This window comes from Myodes glareolus, chromosome 14 (genome assembly GCF_982192425.1).
Source record: "Myodes glareolus chromosome 14, mMyoGla1.1, whole genome shotgun sequence".
NCBI lineage: Eukaryota > Metazoa > Chordata > Mammalia > Rodentia > Cricetidae > Myodes > Myodes glareolus.
The window spans coordinates 64,256,099-64,266,591 of record NC_142039.1 but is presented as its reverse complement, the minus strand read 5'-3'; positions in this window follow the sequence as shown (position 1 = coordinate 64,266,591).

The window sequence follows — 10,493 nt, the reverse complement described above, 5'->3', positions numbered from 1 at the left end:
CACACACACACACGAGCCCCCTGAACACACACACACACACACACACGTTATACACATATATACAAATAGAAAGACAGAAAACTTGGCCAGGTTTGGTGGCAAGAGACTGAGGCAGGAGGATGGTGAGTTTGAGGCCAACCTAGGCTACATAATGAGATCCCATCTGAAAAAAAAAGATAGATGGATAAATAGTTGATTGATAGGTAGATGATAGATGGATGGAATATATAGATAGATAATACATAGACAGATGATAGATAAATAGATAGTTGATTGATATATACATGATAGATTAATAGACAGAATAGATGGATGGATGGATAGATAGATAGATAGATAGATAGATAGATAGATAGATAGATAGATGATGGATTGATGATAGACAGATAGATGCTAGGTAGATGGATAAGTTGATAGACAGACAGATGGATGACACTGAAAACAAACCCTTGTCCTAACCATTCTCAGCCTTCTACAGACATCTGTAAGGCAGCAGTAACCACAGGAGTTTGGATAGCCTGTCTTTCCCTGGAGTCTTCTGTAAACAGTCATCTACATTGTTGCCTGTCCTCAATGGCCAGCATTTACAGTAACTGTCACAACATCCCACCAGGAGAATGTAATATATAATTGAGTGTTCTTAATTCACTCCCACTCTTGAGAACCTAAATTATTCCCTGGTTGTTATGCCTAAGGCTACTTTGAGGGCAGAAGTTAAACTCTACAAAAGCAGAGAGAAGAGCCCAGATCTGGGGAGAGGCTTATCACAACCTCTATCTGTACTGAAGAAAAGGAAATTCTGTACCAGCTAAGCCTTTAATATTTCAGTCTGTTTTTGAGAACTAGAGGACTTATGCATCTCTCGGGACATTGTATCAGGACACACGCTGTACCAGGACACACACTGTATCAGGACACACACTGTACCAGGACACACACTGTACCAGGACACACACTGTATCATCAGGACACACACTGTACCAGGACACACACTGTATCATCAGGACACACTGTATCATCAGGACACACACTGTATCAGGACACACACTGTACCAGGACACACACTGTACCAGGACACACACTGTACCAGGACACACACTGTACCAGGACACACACTGTATCATCAGGACACACACTGTATCATCAGGACACACTGTATCAGGACACATACTCTATCAGGACCTGTATCATTACATAGATGCTATAAAATCCCTACAGATAAACTATGGTTTGGCTGTGGTTGGGATGTTTCTGGGTTGCGTGTGTTGAAATCTAATTGTCATTATGTGGTACTATAAAGGGTGGAAAGGAGCCTAGGGACATGGTTCAGTTGGTAAAGTTGGTAAAGTGCTTGCCTTGTGAGAACCAGGATCTGAGTTTGGTCCCCAGAGCCCAAGTAAAAAAAAGTCAGTAATGGTGGTATGGATTTATAACTCCAGCATTGGGGAGGCAGAGACAGGTGGATCCCTGGCTCAATGTCAGCCAGCCTAGCCTACTCAGCATGGTCGGGGGGTAGGGGATATATCTCAAAATAACAATAATAATAATAACAAAAATAAATGTAGAGAGCTCCTGAGAAATAACACACGAATTTGACCTCTGGTCTCCATAAGCATGTGCACACATATGTACACCTGCACATCCATCCATCCATGTAAATATGCACACAGAGGGTGGAAACTCAATCCAACCCTAGTGGCTAAGGGCATGGCCTTTGAGAACTGATCATTCTGGAAGCTCATCAGAGTGGAGTCCCCCTCCCCCACCAAATAATCTCAGTGGTTTCTAAGAAGGACAGAGGACAGAATACACCATACACATGCATGCAAGTACACATGAGGGCACACACACACACATACGCGCACACACACCCGATTCCTTCCTCTATTGGGATGTCCCAGTCACCTCAGAACTCTACTAGCAAGAAAGCGACCACCAGAGGCCTCCCTATGACTCTGAACCAGAACCCTGAACCCTGCTTCTGAACCCCATTTCTTCCCAGCTTTCCAAGTCTGTGGCATTGTTACCACTAGATGACATCATAGGGGATGTCATTCTTTTTGGACGTACTCAGAGGAACAATAAATGCAGGAGAAATAACACAGGCCAAGTTGGACATCTAGGAAAGCTGACACTATTTGGGACCCAGACTCACACCCAGAGTGTGGGATACCCGCTCTCAGTTTAGAGAGAGGAGAGGTGACCTAAGGGCCAAACCTAAGTGATTTGTGTCATGAGAAATCACTGAAACATAGGGTCTCAGCAGAGATGGGACTGGGCCTCTATTGCTTCCCCCCTTCTCTTATGTGTTTCTTCTACTCCCCCCTCTCCTCCTATCTCTGTACCCTGCCTGATATCAGCAGATACTACTCTGGAGTCTCCTGCCCAGGGCCAAGTATCTCACAAGTGACCCCAGACAAGCTGTTTAGCCTGAAGAAGGAGGTGGAGACCTGCCCCTGTCCAGGGCAGGCGAACCCAGCCCTGCTGGTGCTCTGTGAAAGGCTATTTCTGTCCTCCCTGTACTCACATGGAAACATGCCATCCCTGCCCATAAATGCCCCTTTGTGCTAGAAGGTTCTTATCCACTCAGGAGATGCCCAGCAACAGGCCTGCTGGGCCAGGCTCTCTGCCAGCCGACGCCATCTGAGCCAAGGACAGGAAACATGGTCTTTGGGAAGCCGCCCAGAGGCAGCGGGCTCTGCAGAGCGAGGCAACACCCACAGGCTGGGTATGTGTCACACTCAGGCCTGCTCTGTACCCTCCTGAGTTGCAGGGGTACACCTGGCCTCCCCTCTGGGAGCTCTTTCTTAAGGCCTGGGGCCCCAAAGCCTCTGTATTCATGTCTGAGCTTGTCAACTCCCAAGTCTTCTACTAGCCTTGGGATGAGGAGAAGAAATGAGACAGGGACCACTTAAGCCATGAGCATTCAGACTATAGAGGCAGCCCAAGTGTGATGCCAAGGCTATAGGGCAAAGGGCACACTGAAGATCAAGCCCCCTGCTCCTCACCTGGTAGTCATGTTCTCAATTTATACAATATCCTAGGATGGCTCCCTCAGCCCATGACAAAGCAGTAACTGCCTATTGACTAGACTGCATGTCCCATCAGCCTGAGACTTAGCAACACCCCAGACCTATTCCGATTACATCAACTTATATTCAAGGGTGCCAGCCAACCTGCGTAGCTTAGGATGGGAGCCTCTCCTTAGGTTTTTCTCCTTCTTAAGTCAAACGCAGTAAGGGAATCAATGACGGCACTTTCATGGCTATTCATCTCGAACAGGCCACACCCATGAATCCTGACTGTCCACCAAGCATCAGGCGAGGATGGTCTGCTTTATGGAGCACAGCCCTGCCTGCAGTGGTGACCCAGAGACAGCCCTTCCCCGACTCAGCCCCAGGCCTGCCTCCGCTTTGGGACTGCTAAGGCGCTGCGTTTGCTCAAAGTGGTTACTCCAACCTGGACTGAGTATGACTGCTGGTTAAGGCGCTGCGCTTGCTCAAAGTGGTTACTCCAACCTGGACTGAGTATGACTGCTGGGCTGGGCCTGGTGTGCAGTCCCCACCCTTGGTGGTGGTGGGGTCACCTGCTTCTGATGTACGGCTGAGCTTAAAAACCACAGACCAAATCAAAGGCAGGTTATGAAAGACATGCCCTGCAGGCAAAGAGCTGATGGTGTTCCCATGGTGCATAAAGCACACAGCTGATCTTATCAGCTGATCTTCTCCTTGCCACAGCACAGGGGCAGAGGGTGGCAGTAGGTGTCCACAGCCTTGGATCAAAGCCCTATCTTACTGGGGGCACAAACTGGACACTCTCAGGGCTGAGGTGGGTATCAGGTCATCAGGGGAGGCAGAAAGAACTGTGAGGTGGATCCAAGCAACTGAATATGGCAGGCAGGGGATGACCAGAATAGGCCAAAGAAACTGACCTCAGCCTCGGTATCAAGTTTCAGTGTCCCCCTTCTATAGGCCAGCCATCCCAAGCAAAGAACATAGCCTAAATCTGACCTTGTGTCCATCCCAACCCCTCCATGATGAGACCTGGACCTCCTATCTCTCATTCATTTCTCAGTGGGAAGCACTGTTTCCTTTTAACTCTTTGCGGGGAAAGCCCTTTATAGTACAGACACTCCACAGCTGCAGTCGGGCAAGAACGTATGCCTTCATCCTCCTGCGTCATGTGTGGAAGGGGTCTCAGTGATACAGGGTTGATGGGAAAATAGGTGCTTTGAGTCCTGAAGGACCTGAGTGTGGGGGAGGACCATGTCCAGAGAGACAAGCCCAGGTACCCAGGCTTTCTGGGAATGTTTTTGGGGACAGCCAGCTAAGGGCTCCCTATTGGTGTCTGACATAGTTCCTGTGGGTCCCTGAGCACTTAAACCGTGTTTACTAGTGAGACACTACCTCCTCATGGCCCCGCTGGACCCCCAGCCTGGCTAAGCTCCCAGGCAGGCTGAGTCCAATGGCTAAAGCCCAGCTCGACCTGCACCATCAGAAGAGAAGCAGGAGGTACAGGGAGAGATGGCCTGCCTGCAGAGATTCTTTGCCAAGCCACAGGCCACCTACCCCTGCCACTCTCACTCCCACACTCTGACCAGTGGCTTGGTGACCCGAGCGCAGTCCATGTCAGGGCCAAGAATAAAGAACCTAGGGGACAACCCCTGTCATTAGTGGTTTGCTAATCACAGCCTGGGCCCAGGGACACCTGGCGCCATGCCTAGGGGCTGAATGGAGGATGTAGCCAGGCCATGCCCTAGGCAGATACCAGACGGTGGAGAGTCAACATCTGAGCTCTCAGGTGCCTTCCCTTCTAGGCTGTGGCCAGACGCTGGTCAGGATGGGGCACACAACACTTGCACAAACACACAGTTACAGTGTTTTCAGGCCCATACCCAGGGAGCAGGTGCATGGCCATCAGGTGACAACCAGACATTGGAGACTGGACAGGAGCCCAATGGCACTCGGGTTTAAAGGTCTCAAAGGAACAAAAGAAAGAGCAGAACAGAGGCAGGGTGTATTCAGAGGCATGGGAAGGCTTTCCCAGCAAGCCTCCAGAGGGTTTTGACTTGCCTTTTTGTTTTGTTTTGTTTGCTTTTTTATACAAGATCTCATGTATCCCAGACTGGCTTTTATAATCCTCCTGCCTACACTTTCCAGGTACCAGAATTACAGGCATGTGCTACTGGTTCTGGTTTTAACAATGGTAAGGTTGAACCTAAGGCCTCATGCATGTATGTTAAGGAAGTACTCTACCGTCTCCAGCTAGCTTTTAGATTTTAAGACTATAGCTGAGTTCAGCCAATGAGTGTCAAAAGAAGACTGAATTACAGCAGCTTCAAAACAAGAAAATGTGTTTCCATACAGTAAGAAGCCTAGGGAGGGGAAGCTGGGTGGAGCCTGTGCTCCAAGTTTTGAGAACTTCTTTTTTGTTTGCTTGTTTTTGGTTTTGTTTTTTTGTTTTCTTTTGTTTTTAGAGGCAGGGTTTCTCTGTGTAGCCTTGGCCATACTGGAACTCACTTTGTAGACCAGGCTGGCCTTGAACTCAGAGATCTGCCTGCCTCTGTCTCCTGAGCACTGGGATTAATGTGGTGCCTCACTGCTTGCAGTGATATTTTGTTTGTGCTTTAACAAATAAAGCTTGCCTGAAGATCAGAGTGCAGAGTTAAGCCACTAGAGGCCAGGCAGTGGTGGCACACCACTTTAATCCCAGTATTTGGAAGTCACATGTCTTTAATCCCAGCACTAGGGAGGTGGAGACAGGAGTGCTATGGCTGGGCAGAGAGAGGAATATAAGACGGAAAGAGATATAAGCTAAAGGCAGTCTGAGGTCTGGTGGAGACAGATGCAGTTGAGAGATGCAGTCTGAGGACAGGATCACGCCTTCGGCCTGAGCATTGGTAGAGGTAAAGGAACTCTCTAGAGGCTGGCCGCTCTGCTTCTCTGATCTTCAGCATTAGCCCCTATATCTGACTCTGGGTTTTTATTATTAATACCCATTAGAATTTGTGCTACAACCACCAGGCGCTGCTTCCATCTTTGACTCTGCTATCCAAGGCTCCCATGCCCAAGATATCCTCAAGGTCCATTATGGCTGCTATTACATTCATTTCCCAGACAGCAGAAAGGAAGCTAGACTCAGGAGTGTGGGGCTGAGGACCAAGCAATACTCCCCTGCCTCTCTGCCCTGACGACCTTAGCAGGAGCAGAAACAGGGCCACTAGAGCATGTCACACCCGTTCTTGATCTCATTCTCTCCCTCTGTGACATGGAATGGCACTCCTGCCTCAAGGCTTCTTGGGGACAGGAGCATGGGGTGCTTCCCAAGTCCCCTGCTATGAAGACACGGCCTGTCCCACAGGAGTCTAACCACTTGGGTCTTTGCTGTACCCTCATTAGTCAAGGCACACCTCTGTGCTGCATGGGGGCCTAGAACACAGTATTTAATCCAGGTATCTGAGGCACGTGGATAAGATAGAAGGGCTCAGCTTTCCTGCAAAGGCCTCTGTGGCACAGTGCAGTGACTTGTAAGGCCTGGGGTGGGGGACACCCATCTTCCCGAAAGCTGGCATGGTTAAAGATCTTGGTCACCTTGCATTTGTTCACTGTGAAAATGCCTGTGCCTGTCCTCAGTCTTCTAAGGCCTCAGATGCCAGCAACATGTTGAGATGGAATTTATCACCCACTAGAGTTCACCAGGTAGGCTAGGCTGACAGGCTATCTAGTGAGACCCAGGAATCTGTTTGTCACCATGTCTCCGCTGCTGGGATTACACACCTTTAGTGCTGGGATTACATGACAACTGTGCCCAGCTTTTTAAATGTGGATTCTGAGCCAGACAGTGGTGATGCACACCTTTATTTTATTTATTTATTTATTTATTAAAAATTTTCACCTCCTCCCCGCCTCCCTTTTCCCTCCCTCTCCCCACCTCCCCCTCTCTCTCTAGTCCTAAGAGCAGTCAGGGTTCCCTGCCCCGTAGGAAGTCCAAGGTCCTCCCCCCTCCATCCAGGTCTATAAAGGTGAGCATCCAAACAAACCAGGCTCCCACAAAGTCAGTCCATGCAGTAGAATAAAAACCCAGTGCCATTGGCCTTGGCTTCTCAGTCAGCCTTCATTGCCAGCCACGTTCAGAGTGTCCATTTTGATCACATGCTCCATCACTCCCAGTCCAGCTGGCCTTGGTGAGCTCCCATGAGATCAGTCCCACCATCTCAGTGGGTGGACACACCCCTCGTGATCCTGACTTCCTTGCTCATGTTCTCTCTCCTTCTGCTCCTCATTTGGACCTTGGGAGCTAAGTCCAGTGCTCCAATGTGGGTCTCTGTCTCTATCTCCATCCATCGCCAGATGAAGGTTCTATAATGATATGCAAGATATTCATCAGTGGATGCACACCTTTAATCTCAGCACTTGAGAGGCAGAGGCAGGTGCTCTACAAAGTGAGTTCCAAACAACAACAACAACAACAACAACAAAAGTAGATTTCGGAGGACTGAACTCAGGTTCTCATGTTGGCAAGGACAGCATTTTACTGACTGAACCATCACCCCAGCCCTGAGGCCCCTATTTCAGCTAGGAGGATAGAGCTGCTTGCTGAAGTAGCACCATTGGGAAGGCTGAACACAAAACCTTCAGGGCCCACACATGGCCTCCTCAGAGCTGTTCTGCTTTGTAGACTAGGATGCAACCGCAAATCCCACAGTTCAGAGTTGGGGTGTCTGAACTGGACTCAACACGGACCCTCCTGCTTCTATCAGCCCTGAATGACACATGAGAGTCTCCCACACTAGGGATGTAGCCTGAGACACTGGCCTTGAGCTACTTGGCAAAGACTCAGTGCCCTTGTGCAAACAAATGCGGACATGCTTCTGTGTGGGGCTTGTGTGTACCCAGAGCTCAGCCACATTATCTAGGGTCGCTTTCCTGTTCGGATTCTCTCCTGAGGACACTCACAATGGTCACTTCCAGAGGGACCATCAGCTCAGGGCCAGCAGCTAGGAGATGGCTCCATTCTCTCAGGCCACTGTGCTTATCCACTCAGCCTTCCCAGCAGACCTTGAAAGCAGATGGGGAGCAGGGACTCAGTGGGTGCTGTCCCTTTAAGATACATCCTGGGTCAGATCCAGTAGAAGAAAGTATGGTAAACATCCCTGAGCCCAGAGGGAAGGGCAACATGTCCTAGGCAAGAAAGGATCACACAGCGGACATGGAAATCCCTCTGTGGACTTACTTAGAAGGGTAGCCAGCTAACAAAGCTCTACACACCTTAGTCTTTTCTCTGTACCACTGACAAATGGGGAAACTGAGGCTGGGGGGAGAAGAAGCACTGCCCAAGGCTGTGGGTGGAACACTGAGTGATTGTACAGAGTGTGAACGAACGCTGGATTGCTCCACCATAGTCCTCCTGTCCTGAAACAGGACTAGGGACCTCAGCTAGCATTGCCCAGGGGCTCTAAGGACAGAACAGGTTCCAGTGGTGCCTGGGGCACTTGCCTGCCTGCCTGTCACCTGCGGCCTGACAGACACATACCCTGCCCTACCCCGCCTTCTGGAGCACCACAAGGGCAGGAAGCGGCTGGTCCCACACACTGGCTAGAGATGGCTGCTCATAGCCGGAGTCCACACCATAGATTTGGCTTACCAGCAGAGCTGGCAATATAGCCCAATGGCAGAGTACTTGCCTAACACGTGCAAGGTTGCGGGTTTCATCCAGTGTGTGCGGGCACACACAGACACACACTGCTACACATACTGCAGACTTTCAGTACTAGGGGACAGTGAGGTGACAGTGACCTCAGCAGTGAACAGAGTGACCCAAGAGAACACTCCAAGCAATACTGAGGCTGGAACAACCTCTCCAGGCCTGAGTATCTTCAGCTAAAAACTGGGTACTATGATTTGGTATGAACTGTCCCTCGGGAATTCCACTGTTGAAGTACTGGTACCCAGCTGGTGGATCTAAGCACTGAGAGGTGACTGGACCCTCGGGGTTCTGATCTAATCAATGGATTCATAATCTGAGGGCATCAGTTGGAGGTGGTAGAAGCATATGAGTTAGGGGAGGTTGCTTTCTGACACACGCCTCTGAAGGTTACACCTTTCCCTGGACCCTGCCTTTGTCTGTCTGTCTGTCTGCTTCCTGGCCACTATAAGGTGAGCAGTTTTCCCCTGCCATACACTTCTGCCATAACATTTTAGCCTCACCTTAAGCCTACCGTGATGGAGCCAAATGAAGCCAGCTGGCCACAAACGCAATCCTCTGAAACAGTGATCTTAAATAATCTCTCCTTTAAGTTGCTTTGCTTGGTTATTCTTTCATAGACACAAACTATCTAACATAACGGGCCAAGACAGCCACCATGGTTTTGCCCCATGAGATATGCCAGGCCCCTGGCTAGGGTATCATAGGCAAGCATTATCATGGCTGCCCTTCCATGCCTCCCTTCCCACCTCTTGATGCAGTGCTGGGTCCAGTCCAACAGGGGCTTGGTAGGCTGACCTGGGGGCTGAGAAACTTATAAGCTGTAGGTAGTGTAATACTCCCTAGCCTCCCAAGGTAGGTGCCTGTAGTGCGAAATCTAATCGGTCTTAATAATAAAAACCCAGAGTTAGATATCAGGGGGTGAAAGTGGAAAGATAAGAAAAGCAGAGCAGCCAGCCACTAGTTCTTATCTCTACGAAATCCTCAGAACCAAGGGGGCAAGATCCTTTCTCTATGAAGCCTCAGTCTGAATGCGTTAAACTCCTGTCTCTGCCCACCTTATATCCCTCTCTCCACCCAGCCATATCCCTTCCTGTTTCCACCTCCCTAGTGCTGGTATTAAATGTATGTGACTGCCAAGTACTGGGATTAAAGGTGTGAGCCACCACTGCCTGACTCTGTTTCCCTTTTAGACTGGATCAATTTTGTGTAGGCCAGGGTGGCCTTGAACTCACAGAGCTCTGTCTGCTTCTGTCTCCTGAGTGCTGGTATTAAAGGCATATGCCATCACTGCCCAGCTTTTATAATTAATTAGTGGCTAGCTCTGCCCTCTAATCTTCAGGCAAGCTTTTTCTGTGATAGCACAAACAAAATATCACCACAGGCACCTGTGGTGTTAACCTCCAGGACTCCAGATGGGCAAAGCATTGAGGAGGGACCACTTGGGAGAGCCAGAAGCCAAGCAACCAGTCTCAGTCATGGAACCAGAGAGGGCCACGTTAGAATTTGGCCCCTTGCTGCCCTCAGTCTCCGCCCTCAGCCCCCTGTGACCTCGGGTGACACAGAGCAGGGCCTGAAGCTGGGCGAGTGGAAAATCCCATTTTAGGCTGACTCGCACCTTCTGTGCCTTTGGCTTCCCTTCTAAAACTAATCTGAGAGTCAAGCATTCAAGAGCAGCCACTGGTCTCCAATGCCCTGGGAAGACCACCTGTCCAGCTAGGAAATATTCGCTGAGGAGGGGGACTGGGCAGACAGGCCACTACATTTGTGTCTCCAGGAGCTCCAAGTAT